This window comes from Danio rerio, chromosome 8 (assembly GCF_049306965.1).
Source record: "Danio rerio strain Tuebingen ecotype United States chromosome 8, GRCz12tu, whole genome shotgun sequence".
NCBI lineage: Eukaryota > Metazoa > Chordata > Actinopteri > Cypriniformes > Danionidae > Danio > Danio rerio.
In genome coordinates, this window is record NC_133183.1 from 10,353,468 (window position 1) to 10,369,873 (window position 16,406).

The 16,406-nt window shown below is 34.2% G+C and overlaps 1 protein-coding gene across 1 annotated transcript in view; it reads left to right on the forward strand.

The window, feature by feature from the left end:
* The first annotated feature begins 4,259 nt into the window (after positions 1-4,259).
* The window catches only part of si:ch211-180f4.1, a 50,626-nt gene continuing 38,479 nt past the window's right edge, over positions 4,260-16,406 (forward strand). Inside the window, exon 1 of the mRNA NM_001386705.1 lies at positions 4,260-4,524. The gene's annotated coding sequence lies outside the window, so the exon portion shown is untranslated. The remainder of the gene's footprint in view (positions 4,525-16,406) is intronic.

Consider the following 16,406-nt stretch of genomic DNA (forward strand, 5'->3'; position numbering starts at 1 on the left):
TGAATGATTCTCTAGCGTAATGTCTGATGTGGAGACAAAACAGCTGATTTTGCTGACATTTTAAGATTATAAGGCTGAACGGGATGAAATGCCACTCTACAGAGATTTCCCAGTATTTCTCTGGTGCAATTGGGAGATCCGACTAATTGACCTTGAAAAAGCCAAAACAAACACTACCTGAATACTGTTGTGTTTGCGATAAGGAAAAATGCTAAACACAAGCAGGCATTTCGTCTTTCTTTCTTTTTACTAAATTAGTCTGCAGTAATAAAAACAGGAGACTAGTTAGAAACAGATAACCAACCAAATAGTAATTCGGGCTTATACAAAGAGTGGTTAAAACAAGATACAAACATTCCTAATGTGTGAGTCCCATCTCACACTCTATACACTACAATTACTATGGTATGAATACAGCACTACAACAAACAAAACAGAGATCGACTTAGAAAGTCACTTACCAGTTTTATAATGATTTGATCAGCTGTAGTTAGAAATGAAGTTTTTCTCCTCCAAGGGCTTATAACGCTTGGGTTTAGGGAAGGAGGAGGAGGAGGGTGGCTGGGTCGGCCGATTGGCCGCCCAGTCAATAGTTTAGACCAGGGGTCACCAATCTTGGTCCTGGAGGATATAGCTCCAACTTGCCTCAACATACCTGCCTGGGTGTCTCAAGTATACCTAGTTAGACCTTGATTAGCTTGTTCAGGCGCATTTAATTAGGGTTGGAGCTAAAATCTCCAGTACACCGGCCCTCTAGGAACAAGTTTGGTGACCACTGGTTTAGACATTAAGTCAGTCGGACAGACGGTTGCTCGACAGCGGCCTCCGGTGGCTTTTTACGTGAGAACACCGCGGGCACGAGGCATTCGAGACGCGAAATAGCGCACACAGCGGCCTCTTGTGGAATGCGCGAAAACAAAAACTGCACAAATACGTATCTCCCGGGATGTATTTCACAGTCTCCAGAAACGTCCGCGGGGCTACGTTTTCAGAATGAGCCTGAGTTGCAAAAAAATTATACATTACATACATTTTAAGAAAGAAGTTTATTTAAATTATAATAACATGTCATGATTTTACAGTGCATTTTTGGTCAAATCAATGCAGCATTTGTAAGCAGAATATAGGCTTTTAAACTAATAAATATATTCAGAAATAAAATAAAAATAATTATACTTTAATCTGCATTATAAGAAAACAACAGTTTTATAGTGTTTGCTGTATTTTCGATCAAATCAATAGATTAGAAAAGGCTTACTTTAAAAAACAAAGTATTTTCTAAAACTACTATAGAAAGAAATATACTGTTGTATTTTTTATATATAATAATAATAATAACAATATATAATCAATTTATTAATGCCAACACATTTTCAGGCAGTTGTTTTTTCATTGCATATAATTGAACCAACAAATTACCTCAGCGATGACATAATGCAGTATAACCAGCACTAATGACTTAACAATGACATCATCGCATGCTTTAATATGCTTTACAAGCAGTCATTTCTCAGAGAGGAAAGATTACTTTTTCTTATGTAATGATTCTAGAAACATGATCATCTGAAGCCATTAGTCACCCTTGGTTTTGTTGCGCATTTCAAGCTGTTTTGATGGCATTCGTAAAGCACTGATGAACAGCAGTGTCATAAAATGGTCAAAACTCATCCGCAGAAATGAGACCTCCTGCGAAACGTTCATTAAAACAAAAGCTGGTGGTTCAAATCTTTTATTTTGCAGTCTTATAAAGACTCAGTGGTAAAATGAGAGCATGATTGATTAAATTGTTATTGGCTGATGAAGAGACAAGAGACGTCCTGAAATGCTGTATTCTATAGGGAGACTTCTGTTTTAATTATGAGAACAATATAAATAAGAACTAAAAGTTGCCTCTCAAAACTAAGATGTTTGAAACACATTTCAGCATACACTGTTAGCAGAATTGCAGTTTTAATAGGGTGAGTAGAAAGATTTTCCCTAATGTATCAAACAATCATAGTAAAATAGTCTGGAATGATTCAATATATACATACATATATATATATATATATATATATATATATATATATATATATATATATATATATATATATATATATATATATATATATATATAATATTGTTAGAAAAATTTTGATAAAATATAAAAAACTTTAGTCCCCTATATATGGCTTTTATTGGCTGTTAAAATATGGAAAAGATCAAAATGCTTGGTTTCAGAAGCCACAGAAAATAAAAACAAAATATATATATTGGTGGAAAATGTACATATAATCTAGACTTTTTATAAAATAAAATAAAAATAATTTACAAAGATGATCAAAAATAAAGTAATACAAATTTGGAGTTAAAGTTGACCATAAAAAGTATGAAATGAATGTAAAAGCATACATTGTTAGGACTGCGTTGTTTTGTGTTTCTGTGTGTTTGATTTATTCTAGATTTGGGCGTGCCTTCAGCGCACCTGATGCTGGTCAGCGTCCTCATTTAAACCCCGGCAGAGAGTTTGTTGGGGCCGCTGTCCATTCACTTGGCAGTAGGCCAGAGCTGTGCTCCAATTTGGGCATTATGCTTTGTTTCGCATTCATACACTGACAACATTTACTACATCCATTTACTTTCTTTTTACACTGATTGAACATACTGATACTGATGTTTTTCATTATATTATTTCAGTTGTGTTAAATAAATCTTCTTTTTGATTACACTTCGCCCTGTCAAGAAAAATATGTATTTATAAAATAAAACAGATTATTATAAAGATAAAATAAAAAAAATTGGTTATTAAAAAAAAATGTAAAAATCTAAATAAAAATATCTAAATAAAAACTGAATATTATAAATATAATGAATATATTAATTATATAATATTATAAAAGGGAAAATAGTAACAATTAATAAAATATCTAAAAAATAAATTTATTACATAAAATATTAAATAAATCAAATAAGATATATAAATAAATACAGATTATTATAAATATTAAACAATCTATTATGTAAGTCTTAATGATATGATATTATAAAAAGGAAAATAGTAACAAGTAATTTGTTTATACATTCATTCATTCATTTTCAGCTTAGTCTCTTTTTAATCAGGGGTCGCCACAGCAGAATGAATCGCCAACTTATCCAGCATATGTTTTACGCAGCTGATGCGCTTCCTTTATATATAGTTGAAGTCAGAATTATTAGCCTCATTTGATTTTTTTCTTCTTTTTAAAAATATTTTCCAAATGATGTTTAACAGAGCAAGGAAATTTTCACAGTATGTCTGATAATATTTTATCTTCTGCAGAAGTCTTATTTGTTTTTAAAAATTTTTAACACCATTTTAAGGTCAAAATTATTAGCTCCTTTAAGCTATTTTTTTTCAATATTCTACAAAACAAACCATCCTTAATACAATAACTTGCCTAATTACCCTAACCTGCCTAGGTAACCTAATTAACCTAGTTAAGCCTTTAAATTTCACTTTAAGCTGTATAGAAGTGTCTTGAAAAATATCTAGTAAAATATTCTGTACTGTCATCATGGCAAAGATAAAATAAATCAGTTATTAGAAATAAGTTATTAAAACTATTATGTTTACAAATGTTTTTTTTTCCCTCCATTAAACAGAAAATGAAAAAAATAATAATAATAAACGGTGGGGGGGGGGGGGGGTGGGTAATAATTCTGACTTCAAATTATATATATATTTTAAACATTTAAATAATATTTTGAAAGTCAATTTTATATTTTACAAGGCATAAAGTAACAAGTGATAAACATATAACGTAAAAAAACATTAAATGAATCAGTTAAATAAAATATATTATAATATATAAAATCTATTAAGATTTTTTTATTATATAGTATTATAAAAGGGGGAAAAGCATTACAATATAAAAACAGATCTAAATACAACGTTATTGGCTAAAGAACGTGTTCACTGCTATGATTTTCCCACAAGTCGTTAAAATCAAATGTGTTACACGCTAAGCGCTTTTTAGAAAAGGAGAAGCTGGTTTATTTGCCTTTGCCTGGTCTGTAGAGGATAAAGGTGATTTCTGACCTCATGCTTTTGTCTTGTTCATCAGAAACACGAGCCTGTATGAGGAGCTGCCGCAGGAGCGCTCGACCTGGACTCCACCATTACATCATCGCTGTGGGATAAAACCAAGCCCCTCCTCCTGCCTTTCGTTGGCTGAGCGACCTGGCCCCGCGTTCCTATTGGTGAATAGCGGCATGAGGGGAATCTTCTAGGGGGCGTGGTCTCAGCGTGTAAGCGCGCTTCAAATACACTGTAAAAGATGCATAAGGGAGCGATGCTGATGCTGGTGATGCGAGAATAATTTCACACCGGAGACGAGCTTTTCCAACGGACAGCACGAAGATGACAATGGACCTCATATTTAGGATTTAATTAGCTATATTATAAGCAGCAGCAATCTACCGCTGAAGCGACCGTGTGCGACGTGATAAGTAGAGAAATAGGTGAGAGGGAGATCCTGGATCGGATCCATCCGACAGTCGCTGGAGGTAAGGGCGTTTCTGAGAGCATCTCTGAGGCTTTTCTGGATCCAGTTGTGGAAGTTAAAAAATGAATTATTAGATGGCTTATAACCGCCTTTGAATGTGCAGTGTGTGCTAAGAGTTGTAAGGTTGTGCTCCAAGAAGTTTCTTTTCTTTTTTGGCGGTTTGCTCGAGCTTCCATCGAGGTGATCATCAGTTTTGTCTTAAAGGGATAGTTCACACACAAAAATGAAACATTACTCACCATTTACTCACCCTTACGTGGTTACAAAGCTTTATCAGCTTCTTTATTATGTTAGATGCAAAATATGGTATTTTTAAAAAGAGAGGTGAATGCAAGGACTTCTATAGTCGGAAAAACACTTACTATAGAAGTCAATGGTTACCCGTTTTCTTGAAATATATTTTTTTTGTGTTCATCAGAATAAAGAAAGTCAAACAGGTTTGTAACTAGTGAAGGATGAGTAAATGATGGCAGAATTTTCAGTTTTGGGTTAGCTATTTTTTTAACTTGTTTTTGGAGATCTAGAGACACCATGGGACGCTTCGGGAGAGATGTAGAAACACTGCAAATAAGGTTATTATATTGTTGTTCATGATTTATTTGCTGTCATTTGACTTACTCATCCTTCACTTGTCACAAACCTGATAAGTTTCTTTTTTCTGTGGAATACAAAATGCGATTTTTTTTAATGGCTTAAAATCATTTACTTCCGTAGTTGGAAAAACACTTACTATGGAAGTCAATGGTTACCGGTTTTCTTTTTTCTTTGAAATATATTCTTTTGTGTTCATCAAAATAAAGAAAGTCAAACAGGTTTGTAACTAGTGAAGGATGGGTAAATGATGGCAGACTTTTCAGTTTTTAGTTAACTATACCTTTTTTGGAGACTTAAAAACATCATAGAAAGCTTCACGAGAAATGAACATATTTAGAAACACTAGAAATGAGGTTTGATAGTTTGTATGTTGTTGTTTATGATTTATTTGCTGTCATTTGGGTCATTTTAAATGGTTGTTAGATTGTACACAGCAAATACTCATTTTCTGTACATTTATGGAGCTGAGTGCATATTATTAGCATAGGAAATACATTTATTTATAGTAATATGACTAAGTAAATATGACATATTATAGTAAAAATGACACTGGTTTAAGTATTAAGTGTAGACTATATGTTTGTTTAAAGCTCCTTAAAGGGATAGTTCACCTTAAATGAAATTCTGTCATCATTTGATTTACTCATCCGTCACTTGGCACAAACCTGATTGAGTTTCTTCATTCTGTTGAACACAAAATAAGATTTAAAAAAGAGTGGTGAAAGCAATGACATCTATAGGAGTTTCCCCGGGGTTTTTTTTTTTTTTTTTTAAATAATCCCAATCTGCACCATAGTAAGGCACCTTGTAAGTAGTCAACTCTTAAGAGCAATCACTATCGGTTCAGTAGCTACTATAGCAAGGGCGTTCTCGAAATCTGCCTGAGCTCAAACTCCCCTCTTGCCTTGCAAACGGGAGGGAGCCCCGGGCTCGAGGATCTTATGAGCTCAGGGCTCTCTACCAGGACAGCATGCCAAACAAGCTTTATAAACAATCATCAGCTAATTGTGAATTCTTGAATGGAGCTATGTGCATTTTATCAGTATAGGAAATACAATATTTATTTATAGTAATATTTAAAATATGACACTGGTTTAAGTATTAAGTGTAGATTATATGTTTGTTTAAAGCTCCTTAAAGGGGTAGTTCACCTAAAAATGGAAATTCTGTCATCATTTGATTTACTCATCCTTTACTTGACACAAACCTGATGAGTTTTTCTCCTTCTGCTGAACACAAAATACGATATTTTGAAGGATATTGGAAACTGGTAACCACTGACTTCCATAATGTTAGTTTTTTCTAATGGTTACCAGTTTCTAACATTCTTCGAAATGTCTTATTTTGTGTTCAACAGAAGAAAGAAACTCTTTGGAACCACATAAGGGAAAATAAAAAGTGAGTAAGTTTATTTTTGGTTGAACTACCCCTTTAACCTTTGTGACCTTTTAAAGTATCAAGATGAAGCCATTACACAATTTTTTTATGATTTAATTGTCAATGTGTTAACAGCCTGTAACAAAACTTTAACAACATGCCAGACCTTCTCCTATGTGCTGAGGCTGGACATAGAGAGTTTGTAAACAGATTTTTATATGGAGGAATCAGAACATTTTTTGCAAGGAAATCAAAATGATTTGACATTTACATAATCGTCAGAGCTTCTGTTCTGTTCTTTGACACGTGAAACAAATGGTAGTAATATTCAGGATAATGCAGAAAAGGCTGTTCTTTACTATAATGCCAATGCAAAAATGATACAACGATATTCTTCAAAGCCAGATTTATTTTTGTCTATGGCAATGGTTTTCTAGCTGCCCTGTGACCCAAAGTTTCCCATGGTCACTGGGCCACAATCAATTACGTATATGTGTAATACACACATGTATGTATTTTTAGGAAATTCATTCATTCATTTATTTTCTTTTCAGCTTAGTCTCTTTATTTATCTTTATTAACTTATCCAACATATTCTTTTCGCAGTGGATTTTTTAGGAATTTTTTTTTTCTTTTAGAAAAATGTAATAAACCAGCTGAAAGTTCTTAGTTGCTCTTTGCGATTAGACTTTAGTATAATTTTTGTTTTACTTTGTAAATAACTGATGTCACTTTTAATATTACATTGTAAAAGTGACTTTTTAAAAATATTAAACGTATATTTTGTCATTTAGGGACATAGCAAAGTTTCCATGTTTTCAGACATCCTGGTAGGTCACTAAGGTCTTCTGATCAGTTCATTCTTCGGTACCAAGGTCCCGGTGTAAGCGAAGTGGGGATCAGGCTTTTGCTGTTATCGCCCCAAAACTCTGGAACCGGCTTTCAGCCCACATCCGACACACTCCAACTCGATCTGTTTTTTAAAAAGCTTCTGAAACTCTATCTTTGTTCTTTAGCATTTCAGCCTTTTTAATGTTGAGGGGTTTGCATTATGTTTTAGTTGTTATGTATGGGATGTAGGTTTTATTTTATTTAGTATTGATTTTTTTCAAGGGCGAAGCAGTGGCGCAGTAGGTAGTGCTGTCGCCTCACAGCAAAGAGGTCGCCGGTTCGAACCTCGGCTTAGTTTTTGTGTGGAGTTTGCATGTTCTCCCTGCGTTCGCGCGGGTTTCCTCCGGTTGCTCCTGTTTCCCCCACAGTCCAAAGACGTGCTGTACAGGTGAATTGGGTAGGCTAAATTGTCCGCAGTGTATGAGTGTGTGTGTGAATGTTTCCCAGAGATGAGCTGGAAGGGCATACGCTGCGTAAAAACGTACTGGATAAGTTGGCGGTTCATTCCGCTGTGGAAAACATCAAAAAAAAAAAAGCTGTGCATCACAAAAAATGAACAAAATCGCATTCATACTCTCTTTTATGTCGCATGTACAAAAGTGAGAGCGTTAACAAACAAAAAAAGAGCTGCAGTTCACTTATTGGCCACTAATGCCAAGTGTTTCTAAATTTAAATCATAGTTACCGCTTTTAAATAATGTTTGGCCCGAGAATGTAACAACATGTTATAATTTCATAAAAGGCACGTCTGCAATAATAATTTGGAGGCAGAATCTATGACCCCGTTTTGGCAGATGTTTTCTTGTCGAACTGCACTGATAGTTGTGTTTGCATGCGTCGAGCAAAACTGCGCTGTTTAATTATAGCTGCTCTAAATAAAAGCGCGCAGAAGAGCTCTGAAGTAGCGAATGTCCCGGGGGAGCGGGAGTGAATGTAGCAGAGACGGCGCACCAACCCTTAACACTCGTAATGGATGCTTACATCCTCAGTTCATGTGATCTCACACTCCATTTGACTACTAAGTGCGGATTCATTTCCTTGGGCTTCCTCCGCCGTTTCTTTAATGATCAAATCCTGGAGTGAGATTTTATTGCCAGGTCTTTGTTCAGCAGAGTGACAGCAGTTGGCCTGCTATGGTGGACAATTACTTTAAGTGCTTTTCTTTTATTGTGCATTTACCTTTATGATGTTTTCAATGTAAGTATAATTATCATAACATACGTTTTAAACTTTTTTTATTGCTTACTATGCAAAAAACCCACAGTAATGCATTATAATATTTAACTAGATCTATATTTGTAGTATTTGAGATATTACTAATAAACAGAGATGGAAAAGTACACACATCCTTTACTTAAGTAGCAGTACAGATACTCACGTTCAAAATGACTCTGGTAAAAGTAAGTACTGACTACACTTTTGTACTTCAGTAAAAGATTTTAACAGATAAAAAGATTTTAAAATGTACAAAAGTAAAAAAGTAATAAGTATTCGTTTCAATCACAGTCCAAAAACATGCGGTATAGGTGAATAATAGTTAAGTAAATTAGCAATAGTGTATAAGTGTGTGTGTAAAGTTGAATGTTTATGGGTGTTTCCCAGTACTGAAAGTTTACTTATTTCTGTCATAAACACTCTTGGGAATTTTTATGGTAATAAATATGTACATAGCAATGTTGATGTATTTGGTGTTGGAGTTATAGATCTGCTACGCTGATGCTGCTTTGAATATTATGGCAGAGCAAGTTCCAAGACCTGCTACTGCCAGTATATACACAGACATGCCGCCTGAGAATATGACACGCTGCTGCTGCAAGCATAATATACATGTAACCACTGTAGCAGATCTAAACACAGGTGGAGCTGGGGTTGAGGAGGGTCTCGGAAAACACATCTACAGTTTCATAGCAGAAATTTCACTTATATTTAATGTAAATGTATATTTTATATTTATATTTGATTTATAAATATAAAGAAACCTATACGTAATATATTTACATATATGTGGAAAAAACACTACACTCGCACACATATTTATATAAATATTGCTGTACAGAATAGTTTTAAATGTTTAAAAACTTTTAGAAATGTAAAAAATATAGTTTTAGAATATTTATTTTAAAGAAGGGTTTAATATTAATGATATAATGTTTAATTAGATCTATATTTGTGATATATAAGATATTGTAAACACCACTAATAACATACTTACTTATATTTCATATTGCTGTTTTCATTTTTTACACTTTTAAGTATGTTATGTTATATTATATTATATTATATTATATTATATTATATTATATTATATTATATTATATTATATTATATTATATTATATTATATTATAGTATATTAATTATGTTATATTATATTTTTATATTATATTAATTATGTTATATTATATTTTTATATTATATTATATTATATTATATTATATTATATTATATTATATTATATTATATTATATTATATTATATTATATTGTACTATATTATATTATATTATATTAATTATATTACTTATATTATTTTATATTATATTATATTATACTATATTATAATATTTTATATTATACTATATTATACTATATTATATTATATTATATTATATTATATTAAATATATTAATTATATTATTTTATATTATATTATATTGTACTATATTATATTATATTATATTAATTATATTATTTTATATTATATTATACTATATTATAATATTTTATAATATTTTATAGTATTTTATATTATATTATATTATATTATATTATATTATACTATATTATATTATATTAATTATATTATATTAATTATATTATATTATATTATATTATATTATATTATATTATATTATATTATATTATATTATATTATATTATATTATATTATATTATATTATGGCAACGCAGTAGGTAGTGCTGTCGCCTCACAGAAAAAAAGGTCGCTAGTTCGAGCCTTGGCTGGATCAGTTAGTGTTTCTGTGTGGAGTTTGCATGTTCTCCCTGCTTTTGCGTGGGTTTCCTCCAGGTCCTCCGGTTTCCCCCACAGTCCAAAAACATGTGGTAGAGTTGAATTGGGTAGGCTAAAATGTCCGTATGGTATGAGTGTGAATGAGTGTGTATGGATGTTTCCCAAAAATGGGTTGCGGCTGGATGGGCATCCGCTGTGATGATCTCTTGATCATGTCTACATGACTAAATGCATTGAGTTGCTGCCATGTGATTAGCTGATTAGAAATTTGTGTTAACGAGCAGTTGGACAGGTGTATTTAATAAAGTGGCCGGTGAGTAGATATAGGAGGCTGTTATTGAATATGCTAATGTGCACTGCTGAGCTGGTGTGTGTTGAATGCGTGTGTTTTAAAGTGTCCCTTCTCTTCCAGATCCTGCTGAATGTGGGCTGTGTTTCTCCAGCCTGAGTGCTGGAAGAGCTTTGCATAATGCACTGAAGAGTTTTGGGCTCACAGAAGCGCCTCTGCATTAGTTTTGGAGAGTTCACTCAGAGCCAGAGACACGTCAGGTCTTCTGTGGCCCAGAACAAATGAAACATGAAAACTCTTGGCCGTGTCCTTGAGCGAGCCCTTCTGTCCCCTGAGAGACACTTTTAGCTTTATCTCTCTCCGCTGCTGCGCGTCTCTGTCCACATTTGGCTTTATCTTTGTCTCACATTCACTCTGTTCCTCTTGTCCGGTCGAGGCCTTATCTTTATCTTCTTCATGATCTGAAATCATTCTCACTTTCACAGAGCACCAAACACTCAATCACAAGAAGAGCAAGGGGAAGGGGAGAGAGCAGCCTGGTGTGGGGGAAATTCTGAATTGAAAAATGTTTACTTCTGAGGGAGAATCTGATTTTTTTTGTATTTCAATTGTCCAACAGTTTCAAAAATGTACACACAGTTTAATTCAGAATTATTCGCCCTTCTGTGAACTTTTTTTTTTCAAATATATCCCAAACAATGATTAACAGAGCAAGGCATTCATTCATTCATTCATTTTCTTCATTTGGTATAATATTTTTATTCCAGAGAAAGTCTTATTTGTTTTATTTTGGCTAGAATAAAAGCAGTTAAAATGTTTTAAAACGATTTTAAGGTCAATATTATTAGCCCCCTTAAGCAATATTTTTTTAGATGGTCTACAGAAAAAACTATTGTTAAACAAGGGGCCAGTTTCAGAAAGGAGGATAAGTGAAAACTCAGAGTATTTTAACCCTGAAATGAGAGGAACTATGAGTTTTCCATTTCAAAATGGCAGGTTTGTCAAACTGGAGAAAGCAGGGTATGTCAAGCCTGTTTCTGAAAGAGAGGTAACTTTAACTCAGAGTCAGTTACTGTGGTAACTTACTCTGTGAACCTAACCTGGTCAAGAGCAGGTTTTATTTTCTAAACTCTGAGTTTCAGTTGTTCTCCTCCTCTTTTTTTAAAGACGAAGTGGTATTTCTCGCCTTAGGCTTATTTTCCACCCACCTATTTTAATGCTTATTTTGAAGATGCGCATAAAAATGATTGATGGAAACGTCATGATGCACGTAACTTTTGAAAATATGCTTAAAAAACATGCACATAACTGAGTAGGAGAAACTTTATATTCGATAAGAAAAGATGCGCGTAAACTGTGATGGAAACACTTTTACTGAACAAATTCCAATATGTGCATTAAAAAACAGCTTTGTTATAAGAGATGATGATGAAAATGTGTGTGAAACCAGCAGGCTGAGCACATTATCAATCATCCTTAATGTTGTTTTGGTCATTCTAAAACGCCTTAACTGTTTCAGTATTATTGTATATTATTAATTACCTCCAGAGTGTGAAGAGCGTCTGTTTGTGTGACGATTTTGTGATTTTGTTGTCTTTGACTCGTTGAATGGAAGCGCTGCTTTACTCACACATATTTTATACGTTATTCCAGTTTTGCACATAAATTTAATAAATAATTTTAAATGGAAATAGCTATTGCTTACATTTCAGTCACACAAAGAACAAAGTCACGTACGAGAATGGCTTGTCCTTTTTTAATAAATAATTAGTGACTTTGCTTAATTGCCCTAACTTGCCTTATTAATGTATAGTTAAGCCTATAATATAATGTAATATAATGTAATATAATATAATATAATATCATATCATATCATATCATATCATGTCATATCATATCATATCATATCATGTAATAAAATATAATATAATATAATATAATATAATATAATATAATATAATATAATATAATATAAAATAATATAATATAATATAATTAAATATAATATAATTAAATATAATGTAATAAAATATGATATAATTAAATATAATGTAATAAAATATGATATAATTAAATATAATGTAATAAAATATAATGTAATAAAATATAATATAATTAAATATAATATAATATAATTAAATATAATGTAATATAATATAATATGATATATTTTTATTTAAATTAATCTAAACTTAATGTCAAATTCTTCATTTTTATTAACTTACTGAAAACGATTATTAGCTGTACAGCTCCCTTCACATTGTTTTCGGATAATAAACTCACAGCCAACAAACATTGCGCAAATGAATAAGTCAGTCAGTCAGTCAATCAGATTTAAAAAATATAAAGCATTTTGTCTAAAATGTTCTCTAAAAATAATTAAAATGAATATTTATGAATGTAATTTATTGTGTACTTTTTTTGACAAATTTTAAAACAACTACTGAAATTGAAATAACTTGTATGCTACGTGCATGACAGTATTTGTGCCAAAAAACAAAACAAAGCATAAGCACTCCCTTCCATTTACATTCTACATTTAGATACTGAAATGATGATTCTGCCACTGAATCGGTGGACTTATTTGTTTCGTGCCTCCAGCCTGGCATTGCTTGTGTTTGTTTTATAGCCCTGAAATATCAGCAGAAATGTACTTTACTCTTTCATTACACATTTAAAGAGTGACTCATAAGTCTATTTTCTTCACTCAGCCCACTCTTCCAGCAACAGATTCACGTCCCGTTATTTTGTATGTGAGCGTGTGTGGATATAGTGAGTGTGGATAAGTTACTGTCTATTTTGGGTCTTTATATTTAATGCTAAGTATTGGTTTCATCCAGCAGCCAGCTAGGGCAGTAACTCAGTGAACTCTCCAATTGCATTTATTAGCATCAAAAAAAGAGAAAGCTTTGAATTTAAAGTGTTTTTCTATCTCAAAACTGCTTACGCTGGTGTTTCTTTGATTCAGTGTGCATCCAGTTTAATCTGAGCGCTGCATTTGCTCCTGTACACATTTCTTGCTTTTATTTAGCACTCTTTAGCTTTGAATGCTATAATAATGACATGTATAGTGTCACTGTCAGTGTAAACGCATTGTTATGATGCTTGTTAAATCTTGTCTGTCTCATTTCTGTCCCATTAGCCATATTAAACTGTTTACTTCATTTACCTTTCAACATCACATCAGAGGTAGACATACATTCATTCATTCATTTTCTTGTCAGCTTAGTCCCTTTATTAATCCGGGATCGCCACAGCAGAATGAACCGCCAACTTATCCAGCAAGTTTTTACGCAGCGGATGCCCTTCCAGCCGCAACCCATCTCTGGGAAACATCCACACACACACTCATACACTACGGACAATTTAGCCTACCCAATTCACCTGTACCACATGTCTTTGGACTGTGGGGGAAACCAGAGCACCCGGAGGAAACCCACACGAAGGCAGGGAGAACATGCAAACTCCACAAAGAAATGCCAACTGAGCCAAGGTTCAAACCAGCGACCCAGCGACCTTCTTGCTGTGAGGCGACAGCACTACCTCCTGCGCCACTGCCTAGCCCATTTTTCCCCAATATTTCTCAAATCATGTTTAACAGAGAAAGGAAATTTTCACAGTATTTCCTATAATGTTTTTTTCTTCTGGAGAAAGTCTCATTAGTTTTTTTTCCGGCTAGAACAAAAGCAGTTTTAAATTTTTTAAACACCATTTTAAGGTTAATATTATTAGCCCTCTTAAGCTTTATTTTTATTTTTTTTCAATTTCATCATTATACAATGATGTGCCTAATTACCCTAACTTAACCTACACAAGTTTAGCCTTTAAATGTCACTTTAAAGGTTCACGAAACCCTTGAGTACGTCGGTTTGTCATTATTATTCACAACCCAAGCTCATTCTGGAAACGTAGCCCCGCGGACGTTTCTGGAGACCGCGATTTACGTGGCCGGAAGTACGTAAAGGCCGCATTTGGTTTTTTTCGAGCGAACGCTGCGGGGCGGTGTGGCGCCGCTCCGCCCCTCCTCTTCGGGCTCGCCGGCCGACGGCTCGCCTCCGAGTGAAGGGCGGAGCAGAGGCCCAGGAGGAGGAGCCGGAGCCGGCCGTGGTGGACGACGATCGGGATCGAGTCCGGGGAACAGCGGGTTCCGGAAATCAGGTAAGATTGAAAACAGAATCCGGAAAATAAGGGCGAGAACGCGGCGGGATCCGAAAACGCGGTTGAAAACGAAGACGAGGGCTTTTGCTTTTTTTTTTTTTTTTTTCTGATCCGGCGGCTTTTCGCGCGAGAACGGCGCGGGCGCGAACGTCGCGCGCTCCCGAGAGGCGCCCGCCCGAGACGCGAAAAAGCACGCACAGCGGCCTCTCGCGGATCACCGAAAACAAAAAAACGCTCGAATACGTACCTCCCGGGACGTAAATCGCGGTCCGCAGAAACGTCCGCAGGGCTACGTTTCCACAATGAGCCCGGGTTTATTATTCATAGCGGAGTTTTCTTATCCTATGAGAAGAGCCGGCTTCTTAATTATTCATGACTGCATGTGCTTTCCTAAGACAAGGCAGACCTGCCAGTGCCAAGCTGTGAGACACGAGCCCACGGCTCACAGTGTTTAACTGTTCATGAAGGGTCGTATGTGTTTGTTTCCATGATCCACGGGATTTGTTGCATTTTTTTCCTCGCGATGCTGTCAGGGTCGATACAGCAAAGCTGTTTGTGTGCAGCAAGCATTTTTGTCGGGAGAGCAGCACGAGAATTGGAGAATGGCGGACGTTGTCTTTTAGGTTTGTCTTTTTCAGGAGTTCGTTCACATTCAGACACATCACTGTGCTGCTGTGTTTGCCTAAATCCTCTAGATTACCAACAGGGCCAATGGTTAAAATAGTCAGGGCAAGAGACCTGCTGCACTGAGTCTGCATTTAGGCCTAAGGATTGAGGGAAAAGTCCTCATTGTGTTTATATAAACACAATTATCTTTATAATGATATAAATTGGGGTTATCTGTATATTGAATTACGAATAACAAATGTAGCAGGACATTAAATTACTGTTTATTTCTTTGTATTTTAACTTTGTAAACTATAAAATCATGCATCTCCTCTCGGTTTGTGTCTCATTTTGTGAGCCGACTGACAACAGTTGTTCGCTCCCCTCCTTCTCCCCTGATGGCCACGCCCGCTCCTCCCCTTTGCTCGTGGAGCTCCACGCCCATTATGATGCATCTTTTGAAAAAATTCTGAGGTAGACCTGAACCGAAAGTTGGGGGTGTCATGACCCTTTAAACTGTATAGAAGTGTCTTGAAAAATATCAAGTCAAATATTATGTACTATCATCATGGCAAAGATAAAATAAATCAGTTATTAGGAATGAGTTATTAAAGCTATTATGTTTACAAATGTGTTGAATAAATCTTCTCTCCGTTAAACAGAAATTGGGGAAAGATAATATATGGGGGACTAATAATTCTCGATATTTAATAATTCAATGTATCTTAATGCGCAGCAATGATATCTTCGGCACTTCAAAATACAGTGAATAATTATTTATTATTTAAAAATTTATAGTGCTTTAGATTTAGATTTCCATTTAATAACAGCGCCAAGTGCTTGAAGAGTTAATTATTTATTTTTATAGTTCAAACAAGAACATTTTCACATGTTAATCTGGCCGACTACATGCTGAATTATTGATTAAAAGGTCTGTGAGTATTTTGTTCTAATAATTAACATTAGTTTATTCAACAAACTCATGTTATAAAATAAGCT